The following is an 18,620-nucleotide window of genomic DNA, read 5'->3' as shown; positions in this document are numbered from 1 at the left end:
TGAGCAATACAGTCCCGCTTTTCCAAAGTCTAGACAAGTGCCACCACCATTTCTATACATGGCTCTGATTTCCTAAACTGACCCTAGAGTGCTAGCTGGTACCTCCAGCACCAAGTGCTGTATTACCCATTACCATGGTCAACTTGAGTCATAAATATCACCTTGAGTGTTGGCAAATAACTTCCTCCAGGCCAGATAGCAGGACTCTGCCCAATAGCTTACCCCAGGAGAGGGATGGAGGAACCCATGGCCAGAAATCACAAGCCTCACATTCTATAGTATCATCAAAGGATCATAGAATCATAAAATCATTTTGGTTGGAAAAGACCTTTAAGATCATTGAGTCCAACCATTAACCTAACACTGTGATGTCCACCTCTAAACCATGTCCCTAAGAACCTCATCTATACGTCCTTTAAACCCCTCTAGGGATGGTGACTCCACCGCTTCCCTGACGACCCTTTCTGGGAAGATATTGTTCCCAATAGCCAATCTAAATCTCCCCTGGTGCAACTTGAGGCCATTTCCTCTTGTTCTACTGCTTGTTCCTTGAGAGAAGAGACCAACCCCCTCCATGCTCCAAGCTCCTTTCAGTTCAGAGATTAGAAGGTCTCCCCTCAGCTCCTGTTCTCCAGCTGAACCCCCCAGGTCCCTCAGCCGCTCCCATCACACTTGTGCTCCAACCCCTTCCCCAGCTCCATTCCCTTCTCTCAACTCACTCCAGCACCTCAAGGGCTTTCTTGGTGTGAGGAGCCCAAAATTGACTCCAGGATTTGATGTTTCGCCTCCCCAGTGCCCAGTATAGGGGGATGATCACTTCCCTAGTCCTGAGTTAATTCAGTCTGGAAGGGACCTCAGGACCTCAGGAGGTCTGTCCAACTGCAAAGCAGGGTCAGGTATGGGAATTAGCCCAGGTTGCTCAAGGCTGAATCCAATCTCATTGTCAAGGATGGAGTCTGAACCATGTGTCTTCTTGGCATCACAACTTGTTCATTGTTCCTCTCAGCTGAGCTGGGGACAAGTCCCTTACACAGGCTCTGGCACGTCAGAGTCACCTCATCACAAGCACCGTCAGAGAAGGACAGAGAAAGCAGCAGAGCCATGCTCATAGAAGCTGGATGCAGCCTGGTAGCTTGCTTTCCTCTCTCCCCAGGAGCAGGCAGGGCTAGCATCCCACCCGATGGCTTTGCAATTCCCATTCCCTCAGTCCCCATCTCCTTGTGGCCTCTCCCAGGCTGCAGGAGGCCGAAGGCACCTCGTGTTGCTCCAGGACGGCTGCAGCTCCTCCCAGCTCGACCTCTCTAGCAAGAATGCCCGGTGCAACTTCAGCTCGTTGCCCTGCTGTGATTCATGGTTCCTCTCCTGCCCTTCCTTTTATGGCAACTTTGCGTTTCCTCACATTTTCTGCACTGGGAAAAACAATGCCAAAGAGCCACTTTGTATATGCTCTGCCACCAGCCCTGTTTGTTCCTGTGCCCCTGTCCAGTGGCAGGTCACAGACTCACCATGCCCCATAGTGCTCCCCATGCAACAATGGTTCCTCGCATGCTATATCCCACCACCTGAGTCATCACAGATTACTTCCACATCCACAGGCAAATGTCTCTTCCCCACACAGCAACCTGTGGTCATTCCAATATCCCCAAATCACAGCACATCCAGAAAAGCAGATCAGCCAGGCAATGTTTCCCTGCTGATGAAGGCCTGGGCAAGGGACTGTGGCATAAGGCAGGACAAGGGGCAACGGATTCACACTGGAACACAGGAGGTTCCACTTAAATTTGAGAAGAAACTTCTTCATGGTGAGGGTGCCAGAGCCTGGACCAGGCTGCCCAAGGAGGTTGTGGAGTCTCCTTCTCTGCAGACATTCAAACCCGCCTGGACACCTTCCTGTGTAACCTCATCTGGGTGTTCCTGTTCCGGCGGGGGGATTGGACTTGATCAGCTTTTGAGGTCTGTTCCAGTCCCTGACATTCTGTGATTCTGTAGCAGCCCCTCTCAACACGGGCATTCACTCTTGAGTGCTGAGAAACTTGTCCGCATGTTTTCTCTTTGAGGTCTTCAACCCCTTCTTGTGTTTAGTTCCAGGTGGACAAACAACTAGAGCAGAGAGGAACATAGGGAGAGATGGACAGGTGCCCATTTCCTTACAAAGCCAGGCTAAAAATAGGGTGAGATTGGCCCTTGCGAATGCATCCAGTTCGTCCCTTTGTGCCAAGGTGGGAACATTTCTACGAAAGCATTTGCAACAGAAATTATTTTTAGGCCACACCAGCTCCTCCCCGAGCAAGTTGCTTGTGTTTGTCCTCTCCACCCTGCCCCCTCATGTCAGCAACACACCACAAGATTGCCCATCTCTTTCCACCGGAGATTCTTCCCTTTGCAGCAGCTTTTTACGGACCTGGAGCCTGTCACCACACACCTGCACCCACAAGGGCCCATGGAGATGGTGTGTCCTTCCCTCCTTTTTCTGCTCTGGTTTCCAAACACGTGTCAGACACATGGGTACTAACACCCAGCAATTCCTGCTCCTGAACCCTGTCAGCATAAGCCACAGAAGAAACGAGCTCCTCCTTAATTTTTACAAAATAAAATTGAGAAAAAATTGTAGGTATTCCATCTATTTCTTCATAGCTAATTTCTGCCTCTTGGCTTCATGGCTAATTTTTTAGTTTTGTCCTGGTTTTGTTAAAAACGAGACCAGTTCTCTTTTGGTGAATTTTCCTTTCAGCTAGGTCCTTCTAAGTACCTTCTAAGTACCTGCGTTTTTCTTAATTTAGCTGCATGGTTTTTTATGAGACACCACGCTCTGGAACTGATAAGATGAGCAATGGAATGCAGAAGAAGCCCATGTTTAGATTTATTGCTATAGCAACCAAGAATTCTGATATCCCATAAGGGAGAGGAAGGAGGGGTGGACAGAACAGGTGACTTAAAACTGATCAACTGAGTATTCCATCTCATACACGTCATAAACCCTATAAAATGAGATCATGAGGCTCTCGCTGTCTTCAACCATGGCTGGCATCTGAAGAGGACCCTGCCTGTCGTCCCTGCGATCCGAGGGCTGTTTCCAGACCCTGCATCCCTGAATCCAGTTCTGGTTTTCTGCAAAGTCCTGCCCAGGACTTCTGGGTGCCTGCCCTGCAGCTGCTGGAGTGACACTGACTCCACAAGGCAAAGTTGTGCTACTCTGGGAAATTTAAGATGGTTTTGTTTATTTTGTATATTTTCTCTATTTATTAGTAACATTAGTAAAACATTTAAAACTTTTCCAACTTGAAAGTCTCTCTCCCTATTCTTCCTACCTTTCCTCAGTGGGGAGTGTGGGGGTTAACAGAGAGCATCTGCCACAGTTAATTGTCACCTTGCAGTAAACTTTGACAAATTTCCATCTGTTTTACTGGGAGATGCTTTCCTACAGTGAATGTCATCTGCTCAATTATCCGTTCCCTCCTGAGCACCAAATATACCCAGATTTCCCCAGCATCCCTGGGCTGCTAAATATGAAATGGACCAAACAGTCACATACAGGGTAAGATGGACTAAACATGATGATTCTCAACCAACTCAAACCCATGTCCTCAAAGGGAGCCACATCCTTGGAAATACCATCCCTGCTCACTTCAAAACCCTTCTCTCAGCCAGCCCCAGCTCTGCCTCTCAGCTCACCCCTTGTTTGGAGTCAGAAAGTTTGCTTTTCCCCATTTTCCTTCCTTTCTCCAATTCTGCCCCTACGGACCAGCCAACCCCTGTAGCTGTTTAGTCCTGATTAAGATGCTCATTACAGTCTAGTTGCAGTAAAATTAGAAATTTTTACTTCAAGTTAGAAGGTGTGGATTTGGTTTTATTTTGGAAGGTGGCAGGCTCTATTAAAAAAATAAAGGCTGAGGATTTATTTTGGGAGCAAAAATGTAATAATATAAATTAAATTAAATTAAATTAAATTAAATTAAATTAAATTAAATTAAAGTAAATTAAAATCATAAAATAAAATAAATAAAATAAAATAAAATAAAATAAAATAAAATAAAATAAAATAAGATAATAAATTAAGATAGAACAAAACCACAGAAAGGAGTGCAGTAGCTAAATCTCAGAGCCATTAAACCATGTGCATTTTATTGCTTATGTCCTTGATGAGAAGATTTTGATCCATAATGACAATCTGCTTTCTCATCAGCATTGCTGCTCCTTTTCCAATTTCTGGTCCAGCAATTTCCAGACAAGAGTATGTCAGTCCTGACTGTGGTAGACAGCTTGAAAATGCTCCTTTTGCAGCCAGAGAAACTGCAAAACAGCAGGTGTGTGTTGTGGGGAAATACCTCTTTCAGTGTGGCAAAAGGGGAATGGCAGTATCAGGAAGGTAATTCCCAGAAAAAATCTTCTGGCTGGTGAGAAGAGGATGGAAAGGAAAACTCTTCTGGGACAGAAAAGCCTGTGGAGGAGAGAAGAGATGATTCAGAGCTTCAGGCACACCAGCTATCTCCAAACAGATTATTCTCCTGAATATAAAAATGAAACAAGGGAACATGAAGGGACAAACAAGTGTGGGGTAGGAATGAGTTGGTCAGAAATTCTGGAAGGTGAAAAACAAGAACAGTCTTTTCCAAACAGATTGGACAGGAGAAGAGCACCCAGGAAGTGGGCACACAAGTCCAGCAGGACAGGCAGCTGTTGAACAGTTTTTTCCCCATCCCTTCCCTCACAACACCCACAGTCACAGCCCCTCCAGGTCAGGGGACCATTGCAAACATTGCAAAGAGAAAGAGCAGCATGAACAAGAGATAAAAATGCACCCCGACATTTCCTGATCCAAAGGGTAAAATGAGCTAAGGTTCTTTAGAATTTCTTTTTCATTTCTTTCTATTCTGCCACCTCCAACCTTTTCCACTGCTGCATCTCATGGTAGTTTTGAGCTGTGTTTATCCCAGCTGGTTTTCAGTAGGATAAGCCTTTCTCCTTCTCTGTGCAAAGCCAGCTTGTCCAAATGTCCAGGAGACTGCAAAGGGATGGAAGATACTGCAGAAGTCCCCAGGGCTCTGATTGCACAGTCGTGTTCCTGGAAGGAACAGGGGGGTTTAGCCAGGGTGATTCCTGTTTGCAGATTTCACATGCACAGCTGGAGTTTGCAGTTTCAGAGATTTGGCTCTCAAAGCCCCGGCTGTGATTTCAAATCCGACAGTCCGTGCTGCCTCCCTGCATTGCTGCTCGTTTTCCATGTCCCTGGCAGGTGAACAAGGAAGAGATGACACGTACTCTCATGGGGCTTGGGTGATTATGGCTTTTGCTGCTCACATTTAGCAGCAACGTGCTCCCATTGACATTTATTTCAGATGACTTCCTTTCTTCACAAAATGATCACATCTCTCTGTATGGAAAATTCAGCTGCTCTAAGTATCGAGCTGTGCTGCTTGTTCCATATGGGAAGGATCGGAAACGGTTTAAGTGGGGCTTCAAAATGCAGATTAGAATGATGGGCTGGAACAAGGTCTTGGTTTGGAAGCAGCATGAAAACCTCATCTCAGGTTTCAGCAAGCTGAAAGTTAGGAATGAAATGCTCGCCAGGATTTTTCAGGCTGGAAAAAAAGAAAAGAGAAGAGCAATAGAAGGGATAGCAGAGATTTACAAAACCATGAAAAATACAGAAAGGGTACAGAGAATTATTTTTCATCTTCTCTTTTAACACAAAATCTAGACCTTTAATCAAACAAACACAAGAAAGTTTCAAAACAAATGCAAAGCGGTTCTTCACATAACCTGTGATCAAATTGTGGAAATCCTTGCCACAGTATTTTGCAGGTGCTAAAAATGGCCCAACAGGACAGCAGGTCATGAGGAAAGATAGCTGAGGACTGCTAAATACGTAAATCCCAAATGCAACTCAGCAGACCTTTAATGCACAGGTATTGGAGGCAGGGAGAGTACTTGGAGGAAAAATGAATATGTGTTTATTCTGTTCTTGTACAGTGTATGTACATACATACCGTAAAGCTTCAATTCCCCTGTAAGAACAGAGGAGACATCCAGCCACCCTGAGCTGGGTAGAAAATGCCCCTGCTCCTGTGGTTCTAATGAGATGAACACAAAGACTACATCACTGGTCAGGGACAGGTCATTCCTTCTGTCGATTCCCAGTTCAGACAGGCCCTTCTCCAGTAACGACAGGATGAGTGAAGGGAAAATCCACATCCACCAGCATCACCATTTCCCTGGGGATGCTGTCAGGAAGCAGCAGTTTGACCAGAGGTGACAGTGTATGTCCCAGGATGTAATTAACATCCTTGCTTTGCCACAGGTTAAATTCCCCAAGCTGTGAATGTCATCATAGAATCATAGAATCATTTTGGTTGGAAGAGACCTTTAAGATCATCAAATCCAACCATAACCTAAATAAGGTGCCTTTTTGGTGTTTCTCCAAACAAATACTCAGCATCCCTGGATGTCCTTGGCGCTGCTTTGAGCCGAGAGAATGGACTGAATACGGAAGAGGTCCATTCAAACTTTAATTATCCCATCACCCTATGACCTTGTGTTTATCTACAGCCATGGTTGGACTCTTCCACTGTTTCCTTGAGAGTAGATGGGTCCAGCCCTGCAAGGTTAAACCCACAGAAATGTAGCACAGCATTTTGCTGTGACAAACCACCACCATACCCTGTATCATATTCAGGTCCCTGGGATGCTCCTATATAATTTACTGGTGCGGATGTAGCCTGTGCATCCCCACACCTGCAGCCATGGTGGAACAGGTGAGGCCAAAACAGCTCCAAGGCCGAGCTTCAGTGACAAGGGGGTGCTGGAAAAGGTGAGTTCAACTATGACTTAAGTCCTTGGTGTTCCTCATTGCCTACAGCTGTCTGGACATGCAGGGAGAACACAGCATTTGCCACCTGATCCAACCCTGTTGCTGATGCTCCCGATCATTGTTGATCATGCTCAGTCTCCCCCCAAGTGTGTCACTCTCCTGCTCAGTGACCTCAAGTTCAGCTTTGCCTCTGGGGAATTGCAGCACAACTGGGCTTTAACCAAAATAAACTGTCCTGGCACAAGTTCCTGGTTTTCAAGATACAGCTTTAAAATAATGAGGAGAAATATTTCCCTTTCGCCACTCTTACAGGCAGCATTGTAAAAGTTTCAAAGATTGTCACCTATAACAGCATAGTGACCCCAGAACACACACATATTTTTTTTCTCATGAGAGGCAATTCTGTGGCCGATGGAGATTTATAAGTTGAAAACAGACAAGATTTTCCATAGCTTGTAAACTTGTGGAAAAATCAGAGGGACAAAGACAACTTTGGACTTCGAAGCTGAAAAACAACACTCAGCCCATCTGATTTTAAGTGCTTTAGACCTTATATCAATATTGTTCTTCCACTGGGGGGGAGGGGGTTAGGAAAAGGGACCCAGCTACCCCAACAGCAGGAGAAATCTTTTGGAAACAACAACAAAACCACAGGCCTGGGTAATCCCTCTTAATAAAAACAAAGCTGCAGCTTGTATGTACAAGCTGGAATCAGGCGAATTTATTCCCTGTGAGACCAAAGAGATATCAAAGGGGTCACAGAAGTATTTTGGAAGCTCGCCAAGTGCATCCTTTTGTCATCTTCTCTTTTCTCTTTTAATATGAAAGCATCAAGCCCCAAGTACTATAATCCAGCTTGGATCGCCCGCTCCGTTCCTCCTGTTATTTTAACTTTAGGCACAGCAATCCTTTGAAAAAGTGCCCCATTCCCACTGCCTGGGAGCTATGGGAAAAAGCTATCTTGGTCCTATCAGGAATGTGCCTCGCCTCTGCCCTGCGGTTGTGCAGCCTTCAGAGAAACCGGAGTCACAAAGTACCACAGAATGACGGGCCACAATGTTCCCTTGGAAGAACTGGGGAAAGGAGGGGACAAGTGGATCAGCCTGTGCTGTCCCTTTGCTTCTCAGAGCTGGAGGAAAGTTGGAAAGGCATGGTTTGTTTTGGTCTTTTTTCCTGCTTTTTGGGGATAGGAATATTTAAGAGAGGTGGCAAGTTTAGGACAACATGTGGCAGGGCTTTGTAAAACCCATGCCCTCAGATGCTGGAGAGCAGCTCACAAAATAATGGGAGCTCAGACATTTAGTACACACGGACACAGAGATTCCTACATGTCTGGATCTTCATCCAAAGCTGAATCCCATCCTGGAGATGTTGAGATGAATTCCTACCCACACAACCAAAGGGTTTCATGGGCATGGGGACCATGGAAATCATAAAGCAAGGGTTGAGTGAGGAAGAGCAGGTTTTGTAGCTTGGGTTTGCTGCAGGTCCTACTTGACACAGCTTCTGGAAGTTCATCTTTAAGCCCGAAGGTTCAGTCCTTTTGAAGGTCAAAGACCTTAAGTGAGAAGAGAGGAATCGAAGGAGCAAGTATTGACTCATGATGTGAGCATCTAGTACTTGCCTTCCAGTCAGGGGGGGTGTTAAGTTGGAGGACATTACATAAGGAAAAGATGCATCTGGCATTCCCCAAATATATCCCCTACCCACAGAAAATTAGAGTGCTCTTCCTCACATTCCCTAGCAGAGCTACAGGGAGTGACCAGGAGGGACATGCTGAGACATCAGAACACCCAGTCTCTCAGGATAAGTCTGTGCATTAGTTCAGCCTTCGCAAAGTGGGCCAAAAGCTACTTTCCATCTCAAAACCACTGTCTCCATCTACCTGTGCCACTGCCTTCCACCCCACAGCCTATTGCAAGTCCCAAGCTCCAAGACTGTCTCATGCCAAAGTGTCTAAGAGGTTCATCTGGGGAAGGAAGATTTGACTCCCCAGGAACTACAGGAGGTCTGTGACCTTCTGAACCAATCATTCAGGCAATATTCCCAAGGGCATCTCAAATACCACTAAATGCCTGTCTTTAGGCAACTGGAGCCTTGACATGCATGACCATCATCTCATACACCCAAACTCAGCAGCTCCATCTGATTTGCAGGTTCAGCTTGCGACACCTGCTTCTCCAGAGTCCAGAAATGGTCAGGTCTTCTTTCCCTTGGTGTCCATAGCAAAATTCTTACTGACCTCAGAGAAGGGGCCAGAAGTCACAGCCCTCAGTGGTGGAAAATGCATGGACAAGTGATAAGGAGGGAAATCACAGAAAATAGCTTGCCCAAAGCTACCCTAAGCCACTGTCATGGCCCCCTTCACCTCAGCCCTCTCCTTAAGCACATGGACCACCATCCACGAGTGAAAATGCCAGTGACATTGTGCTTGGCACTTGATGGAACTCCCCCAAATACCTTTAGCTGGGCAAAATATGGTTGGCTCCAGTATGAAAACACGAACCGTTCTGAGAAGAGCTCTTCCCCCACTATCTGTGATCAGATGGAGCTGGTTAATCCTTTCGCAAGGGTGCCAGGCCAACTGCCAAGCCTGCCCATGGGGAAGCCATCCAAACCTGACTCATCCTCAAGTCATTCAGATTGTTCCCTTTAGTCCTTTGGAAATGGTTATCAGTCTTCTTGTTTCATGTCAGAGCAGGATTGATGGATGTGGGGGGAGAAGGCAACACACACTGCACTCAGCCTTCTTCAGAGAGGGGAACTTTATTCGTGGAAGGCAGATAGATACATGTGACTTTGTTCTGGCTTTCTCTCCACAGAAATACAATTTTCACATGTGAAATAAGAGGTTTTGAACTTCTTTACACTATCTGACTGCCCCAGGAGGTGGCCTTGGGCTATCCATGGATCCCCAATCTACTGGATGGGGACCTTACGAAAAGCAAAGCAAGTGATGAGTCAAGCACTTGGTATGCTGCACTTGCAGCAGCACTCTACAGCAAATGCATTGGCTGGACCACAAAACCCAGTCAAAGAAACAGCATGTTCAGTGCAAGCACAACTTAGAGCTGGGGACGTCACACCCTCCTTTCCACAGTCATCCCCAAGATCATATTTTTTCTAGGCTTTGGAGAAATCTGGGTAAGAACACCTCATCTTTGCCGAACCACCAAAGCCAGGAGAAGACACAGTAAGCATCAAGCCACAGGTAGACCTGCTGCTTCTTTCCATCCTTCCTTGGAGCAATCAAGCTCTTCATTTGCACACTCTTAGATGGGTAGGATGTCCCTCACCAGCCATGCAGCCATGCCAGTGTGTCTTCTGCAAATGTCAGCACAGGTAAATAATTATAGGGACCATGGAGGAGGAAGAGCGAAAGAGCAACAGTAGCTGGAAGGTCTAGGGTGAGCTGGTTCTGTAGCAAACAGACCCACCACCACAAACTCCATACCTGGTTATGTCTCTGGTCTGTTTCCTCTTCAACTGAGCCCACATCCACCCTTGCAGACACCCTGAGGAAGATTGTACCTCAAACCCTACTGTCTTTTGTCCTTTTTCAAAAGGTGATCCAGTGCCTGCTCAAGATTCTGTGCATCTAGCACTTGGTCTTTCCAGCCTTGTTTCAGGTGAAGGTCTCCAGAGATTTTCATTTCTCTGAAAAGCTTCTACCTTGTCCTGCTATGCACCCACCCTCCTGTCCAGGGCTGGCAGAAGATGCCTCATAATTCCCACGTATCCTATCCACTGCAGGCTGGCCAACTCTTCAGAAGAACAACAAAAACTGCACAACAAAAAGAAATTGCCTGTGGTCTCTGCTCTCCAGGATGGAAGGTGAGTTTAGATAGGGCCTACATGGATACAGTTCCACCAAGCAACCTACTACATGCCTGTCCATCCACATCGCTCCACACATGCACACCTCTTGGATGGAAGATGCATCTCTTCAGGTGGCCGTGTTTCCATGAGCTGCCAAGGAGGCAGCTGCTTGGAGGGGGACCTTCTGGTTCACTTGCCAGATGTGTTTACTAAACTGTCATAAGTAGGGATTACACATGTAGTTATAGCACTTAAGACCAAGAATATCTCAGAAGAAGATTTAGGAGTCCTTTTGACTGGGTAATGGACTGAAACTAAGAACAAAGCAGATAACACCACTTCCAAATGCAGACTCTTTGAAGCAATGAAAATAGTCCTAATTAGATCAGAGGAGACATAGAAAGCAGGTCATAGCAAACATAATCTAAATGGGAGGGCATGCTTATGTCATTGTGTCCCACCCAAAGTGGTCAGAAGTAACCTTGGAAAACCTCAGAATCAGAGGTCATTTCCGATAACAGCACAGAGCAGCCGCACAACCCGCACTTGTTCATCAACGTTTGATGTGGTTTTGCCTTAGAGCTGTTCTGGCAGCCAAAGATAATTAACAACATCACTTTCCCATTAATCTGTGGCCCACACAGCCATTGGTGCATGGAAGCAAAACATGACGTTGCTGAGATCCACTTCTTTCCCCTGTTTTTACATCCACTGTCCTTTGCCAAAAACACCCAAAGCCATCAATAAGAACAAATCAATAACAGGCCTATAATCACTTCCAGGAATGAAATGTGTGCCTGTTTCTAGTAAGGTCCTAAAGAAAAGACCTTGGCCTCATTGTTCAAGCACACATAAAGGCTTCTTAGGGTGCAAATCAACAAGTTCAAACACACAAATGAACTAGTTATTCCTTAAATATTTTACTGCTTTTTTTGTGTTAATAAATCTTCTTGGTGGGCTTGAGGCTGAAGGCAGTTTGATGGGCACCATCAGTGTTGTAAGTAGATGGAGGGAGCTTGGCACTTTCTCTTTAGTGCACGTCAGCCAAGCTTATATTAATATAACACAGCCCCTCCAACAGGCTGGTGCAATGGCACAGATGGTGATGTTAGAGGCCAAGCACACACCAGAAAAGTAGCATTTTCTGAGCCCAGAAAGGGTAATGACTCATGAGACTGTGTCCTTGTCAACAACTGACTGAGTGTAGCATTGCGGTCATCTCCAACCAATGCTAAGTCCATGCTGCTGCAGCAAGGACCAGTCCTGCTTCACCCACCGTGACCTTCCTAGCACACATGAGCTCCGACGCTCCTTTTGTGCAGCAAGACTGGTCGGGGAACTGGTCCAGCATGGGATTAAGCAATGTTTCATTTTTCCAAGACCCTTTCACATCACTTTTCTGAGTCAGTTCCCAGGAAGCGACTCCAGCATTTGCACGGTTGGAGGGGAAGGTGCTATAACTGCAGAGCTCTGACCAAGGCAGAGGAAACCAACAGCGTCTCATCCTCAAGCATGACTCCTGCTCACCAACAGACAGAAGAGGCAATGTCAGAGAGGATGGGTGTTTGTCACCACCCTCTGCAAGGTGCTCCCACACAGCAGCTTCTTGTGGCATCCTGCCCCATCCATTTCAGTGCAAGATCCTGCACCTCAGCTCAAAACCCAGCAAAAGTGGGTTCTGCCAGGTTTCCTCTGGAGGATGTGGCCTCCAGCTTGGAGAACAACCTCCTGAGAGTGGCAACCTTGGCATCACTATAAGATCCTTTCTCTGTTCATGTATTTATTAGCTCCATGCCAGACCAGACACGAAAAAGAAATACATTTGCATCCTCTTTTAGGGTCCTCTGCATCATCAGAGGAAACTCTGCATGATTCAGGATCAGGATCAAAAATTACTTTGTGTCTAGGAGCATCCCACTTGCACATATCACATAGTATGTTAATGGTTTGGCATACCCATACAAAAGCTTAACAGATCATTTTAAATTTTAGTTAAGGGACAGCCCAGAAAGCTTCTTTTCCAAGTCAGGTTGCTGGCACCCCTTGATTTGGGTGTAGACAAGGCTATTCAGTAGATACACATATCCCTACTCATGGGAGGAGGAACACTCAGCCATGAGCGACCTAATGATTATGCAGAATATGAATCAAAATTATTTGAGCTCCAGCTCAGGTTTTGGTTGGTTGTTTTTTCACAAATTGTTTTGGGGAGTGCTGTTACCCAGAATGACTATTCTGGAGAAGACTACATCTCATGAAAAGACACAAAAGTCTTGTGTCAGCTCCTGTTTTCATGTCATAGTGAATGACACATTGCCTACTATAACTCATGTTGAAGGTCCTGCCCAGAAGCCAAAGGACCTAAATGCCAAAGTCTCAACAATTTCAACATGAATAGAATTACCTACAAAATATTCTTTCCTTTGATTGCATCATTAATGTTCAAATTGCTTACATTGCTCCTCATCAACATGGTGAGATTGCGTGGAAGCCTAGCTAACACCAGCAGGCTGACTTTGGCCCAATAAAGCCCTGGCTATTCTTCTATTGGCTGTACTACTTTACATAAAACAAGCATGTTATTTTCTTTCCAAACATCTCAGCTCATTCCAGGCACAAATCTTTGAGTTCACTACACCCTGGGAGCAAACTGGCCAAGACACAGTGAGGACACACTAAATGAGAGCAGAGCAGGCAGCGCTTGAGTCAGTGAAGCTGGAAATTAAAGGGAATGGCTATTTTGGTCTCCTTTTTTTCTGCTCTGGGATAGATAAATGTCTAATGTCAAAGTTTGTATATTACCAGAGATGGTCATCGTCAATTACATACCCATATAAATGCATTTTATCTGTCAAACTCACTTTAAGTAGCCAAGGTGCAAGTGCACAAATGGCCACCTTTGTGTCACACAGAATCACAGAATGTCAGGGATTGGAAGGGACCTCGAAAGCTCATCCAGTCCAATCCCCCCACCAGAGCAGGAACACCCAGATGAGGTTACACAGGAAGGTGTTCAGGTGGGTTTTCAATGTCTTCAGAGTAGGAGACTCCACAACCCCCCTGGGCAGCCTATTCCAGTGTTTTGTTACCCTTACTGAGAAGAAGTTTATTCTCAAATTTCACATTGGTGTTCCCATGGTCCACAGCTTATGTCAACTCTTGTCAAGGTCAGGAATAGCTCTGCACACCAGCACAGCTGGTGTTGGCATCACTGCTGTGTTTCAGGGCACCCATCCTGTTGTACTGTAAGGATGGGAGAAGGTGGTTCCGTCAAGAACACAACCTCCTCCATCAAAGGTTAAACCATGGAAAATTCCCAAGTACCAGATGACCTGTCACTTGCAAATCAGGCAGTTAGTTCTGTGTGCTTCTCTGACCAACTGAACTAGGACATATATGAGTTGTCCTGTTGACTAATGGAAAGTTGAACCTTAAGGTTGGAAGATTGGGCCACTGAGCCTTAAAACTGATGTGCTTTGCCAGTTTGTCTGAGACACTTTGAGCAGTACAGGACACTGCCATTGGGTTTTTATTTTTATTTTTCATCTTAATTTTAGCCAGAATGGAAGACCAAGATGATGGAAGAAATGTAGTAAGAGTATTTTAAATGGGCATGGAATTTTACACAGGACAGAGCTCCAAGAAATAGCTCCAAAACAAACTCCTTTAAAAAATTTAAAGTAACAGATTTTATTGGTGTTAGAAGGGTGGTTTCTCAGGGTTCTGTTTACTATGGCAAGCCTAAAAGGGAGGGAATATGTATTCCTACACAACAGAAAGCAGAAGACGTGCCATTACACAGCCAGATATCACATGAGACAAGGCTGCTCCACCATATATGCTGTTTACATAGTGACATTTCGTTCCTGTATGTTCATATATCAAAATGCTTCTGTAGATACACATTGCTCAGCTCACAGGCTTACTGCTTTGAGGAGAGGGTAAAGATGCAGATCAGTTGTAATTTGCTTCTTCACTTGGCCACTGAATAAAGGGGAAAAAAAATCCAGGTAGCTGCTGCCACACATTGATTTTGTAAATAAACGCCTTGGGTATGGTTTTGTGTTTCCTTCCTAAATTTCTGAAAAATGGGAAAGAAGGGAAAGGAAAAGCTCAGCCCAAGTTCCCGCCATCCTCACCCTGAAGCTCCGTTCACAGAGCTCTGTGAGCAGCAAAACAAGGAAAATGTGGCTTCTGGATGCAACCTTCAGCTCAGGCGAATGTGCATGGGGAGAAATAATAACCCCTGGCAGGACCCCAAATGAGCTATAATGTCTTTATGAGCCGTTGTTTCCATTGTTCTCTTGATGGACCAGCTCTGATTCACAAAATAAAAAAGGGGAAAAAAAAGAAAAAAAAAAGGTGCTTTTGCAAGGCAAGAGGAAAAAACACATTTGAAAACACAGAAGTGAGACCCTGCGTTGCGGGAGTCCAGCTGTTATTTACCCTGGACAGCTGCATGGACAGTGTTGAAATGTCTTCATGGACAAATCTGCTTGACGTCTGCTTCAGTCCCTTGTGTCTGTGAACCTTGCTGTGAAGTTTTCTCTACGGGGTTGATGTTTGGGGCAAAGCTGCAGCTAAAGGAACTAGAGCAGTTTCTTTTGCCTTCCTCCTACCACCATCACACACACCACTGGTCACACAAATAGAGCTTGTATGAAGGTGAAAAAGGCTGAAATCTGACCTGTTTCATCCTTCCATTGGTCAGTTAGCCAGCTGAGAAGGCTGCTGGCCATCTGACTTGTGAGAGGGTGTTGGGGCTCAATTTGGTTGTGCACTTGGTGGCACCTTGAGCTGTTGGAGTTGTCCATGGCCACGCAGCTACGCAATTGCTCATGCAATTAAAGAATAGCAAGCAAAGGCCAGGCTAGCACTTCTAAAATTACATCTGCATGTGGGCAACAGACCTGGCTTGTGATTGAGCCTCTGTCTAGACTACCCAGCTGTATTGATTAGATGTCCAAGTGACTGAAGCAGGAATCTGGACACGTAAAGGACAAAGAAACACCAATATTTAGGAGTCTTCATATCAGACTGAATCCAGATGTTTGTGCTATGTCAGGATCAGATGTCTAGTGATGTCTGAGATGCTTTAGTAAAACCTGTGCTTCTCACAGGCCTTGGAGACATGGAAGAGAATCATAGAATCATGTTGGTTGGAAGACATCGTTAAGATCATCAAGCCAAAGCAAAACTTAACTCTAGCACTAAACAATGTCCCTAAAAATCTCATCTATACATCTTTTAAACACCATTAAGCAGCCTGTTCCAATGCCTGATATAACCTTCTGTGAAGAAATTTTTCCTAATATCCAGTCTGAATCTTCCCTGGGAAAGAGATGCTTTTGTGCCTTGAGAAGAGACGTCTTTTGCAAATGGTACTGTAGCAGAGCTCCCACCATGTTCACAAGAAGTATGAGAGTGGTGTGTCGTCCTGTGTTGGACAAGAGGGATTTTTTTTGGCAGCATGAAGTGCTGAACCCTTGTTTGACTCCACCTCTGCATGTTCACTTTTGGAGAGTCCTCTGCTGTTTCTGGAGTGATGTTAATTTGCCTGGCTGCAGAGGTAGTTTGGAAGCAGCTGTTAGAGTGGAGACATCTCGTTTTGCACTCTCTCCCCAGGACACCTTGAATGAAAAGAACCTGATGAATTTCAACAAGGGCAAGTGTAGGGTCCTGCACCTGGGGAGGAATAACCCCAGGAACCAGTACAGGTTGGGGTGGGCCTGCTGGAAAGCAGCTCTGCAGAGAAGGACCTGGGAGCTGTGGTGGACAACAGGTTGACCATGAGCCAACAATGTGCCCTTGTGGCCAAGAGGCCAATAGTACCTGGGGTGCATTAGGAGGAGCGTGAGCAGCAGGTTGAGGGAAGTTGTTCCTCCCACTCTGCTCTGCCCTGGTGAGGCCACATCTGGAGTTCTGAGTCCAGTTCTGGGCTCCCCAGTTTAAGAAGGACAAGGAATTACTGGAGGGAGTCCAGTGGCTACAAAGATGATGAGGGGCCTAGAACATCTTTCTTATGAGGAAAGACTGAGAGAGCTGGAGCTGTTCAGCCTGGAGAAGAGAAGCTGAGAGGATCTCATCAGTGTTTATAAATATCTCCAGGGTGGGTGTCAAGAGGATGGACCAGACTCTGGTCAGTGGTGCCCAATGATAGGATGAGGGACAACGGGCACAGACTGAAGCACAAGAGGTTCCATCTGAATATGAGGAGGAACTTCTTTCCTTTGAGGTGCCAGAGCCTGGAACAGGCTGTCCAGAGAGGTTGTGGAGTCTCCTTCTCTGCAGACATTCAAACCCACCTGGACACCTTCCTGTGTGATCTGCTCTGGTGAACCTGCTTTAGCAGGTGGGTTGGACTGGATGATCTCCAGAGGTCCCTTCCAACCCCAGCCATTCTGTGATTCTGTTATTCATGTCTTGAAAGCACAGAGCCATGCTTCTGAAGCCTTCAAGAACCACCATCATTCCCATCACTGGGAATGGCAGGCAATACTTTCTTCCACCCTAGAAAGCTCCTCAGATATGTGCAAAAATAGAATCTCCATTGCCACAGCTGCTCTGTGCTCCTCTACACAGCGTGGGCTTGGAAAGCCAGTGCATTGGATCATCTAAGTACCCAAAAACACCTCCCAAAAGCTTGAAGCCTTGAGTCTGACACTGCCTGGGGTCCCAGCCCTGGGAGAAGGACATCTTGCTGGAGACGTTCCCAGCTGGGAAAAGGAGCATCTCGCTTGGAGCCATGAGCAGCTGAATACACACCAGGACATCCTAAAGGCAAGGAACAGCCACGTCCACCCTGCACAGCCTAGAGAGCTGCTGATCACCTTTGAAAAAGAAAATGTCCCACAGTTTTCAGCCACCCAGCAGAGGACCTGTGAGACTCCATCATCATCGAGGTTTTGAGAGCCTTCAGCGTCCCTAGCTCCTACCTCAAGCACACATGTCTAAAACTGTGAACCCAAACCTCTCCTCCACCAGCTACACTGGAGCCTGAAGTCCCCAGTGTATCCAGGGTGTTTTTGGCAATCTTTATCACAGGACCCTGAAGATACCTGCTCAAGACAAGAAGTACCTGTGTTTTCAGATCGAATCTGCTCATCAGACCCATCTCAGCACTGAGCCTTGCTGAGACCAGTGGCAGTTCAGCCCAGGAAGCACCACAGTGCAACCATCCCTACCAGAGTAACCAAAGGATGAAGACCTGCTTGTGCAGATTGTATATAAACCATAATTCCCTTTCAATTTAACACCTTGATGATCATAAGATCCCCCAAACCACCTTTCATACCTTCCAAAAGCTGTGAAAGACTGTCAAAATTCCTGCCAGGTACACGAAGAGTTAATATTCCTGCTACCTGGGAGGTTATCACTAGAATGGGACTCCTGCCCAGTAATTATGACTTATGGGTACAGCTCCACTGTGATGGTTTCTCCAGAACTAGTTGGTCTGCCTTCTTCTGTCAAGGAGGTCCATTTGACATAGAAAACTATAAATAGTCTGAGAGGTTGGGAGAAGAAATAAAAGAGACCCGCTGCTGGGTCACTTAATGTATAGACAAATACATGTTCACTTCATCTGCCATATAAACCTCAACTGTTCAAGTTTATCACTCACTGCCAAAAATGCTATTACGGCAGCTTGAGCTTTTGACGACAGTTTTATTCCTGTTTCTGACTGACCTTTGGATGGGTTTTTCAACTCGGAAAAAGGAAAAAAAACATTTTATGTGTTCTGAAATGGAGCTTAGAAGGTTTAACACATTTCTAAGTATAGACATGGTGATTTACGAGGATTCTGTCTTTTTTCAGCCAAGAACAATGTATGGGTTCTGACAAGGACTCCGGGAATCTTTGAGACTTTAGGTTTATTTATGATGGAGTGTGTGCAATCCAGTGGCCAAGAAACTGGACTTATTACTTGGCTCTGCCATGGACATGTTGAACAACCTAAGAACTTTCCCTTCCTGTGTCTCTTTAGTGATGGTAC

At 45.8% G+C, this 18,620-nt stretch overlaps 1 long non-coding RNA gene across 1 annotated transcript; it reads right to left on the bottom strand.

Moving 5' to 3' along the window:
- Nucleotides 1–4,090: 4,090 nt before the first annotated feature.
- LOC135578859 (uncharacterized) lies at nt 4,091–5,521 on the bottom strand. Its single transcript, XR_010471004.1, has 2 exons — nt 4,886–5,521; nt 4,091–4,438 (listed from the first exon to the last, which is right to left on the bottom strand). It is a non-coding gene; the product is annotated as an uncharacterized LOC135578859 (long non-coding RNA).
- Between the last annotated feature and the right edge of the window lie 13,099 nt (nt 5,522–18,620).

Source organism: Columba livia, chromosome 2, assembly GCF_036013475.1.
Source record: "Columba livia isolate bColLiv1 breed racing homer chromosome 2, bColLiv1.pat.W.v2, whole genome shotgun sequence".
Taxonomy (NCBI): Eukaryota; Metazoa; Chordata; class Aves; order Columbiformes; family Columbidae; genus Columba; species Columba livia.
The sequence above is the reverse complement of the archived record's forward strand: the minus strand, read 5'-3'. Positions and strand labels throughout refer to the sequence as shown.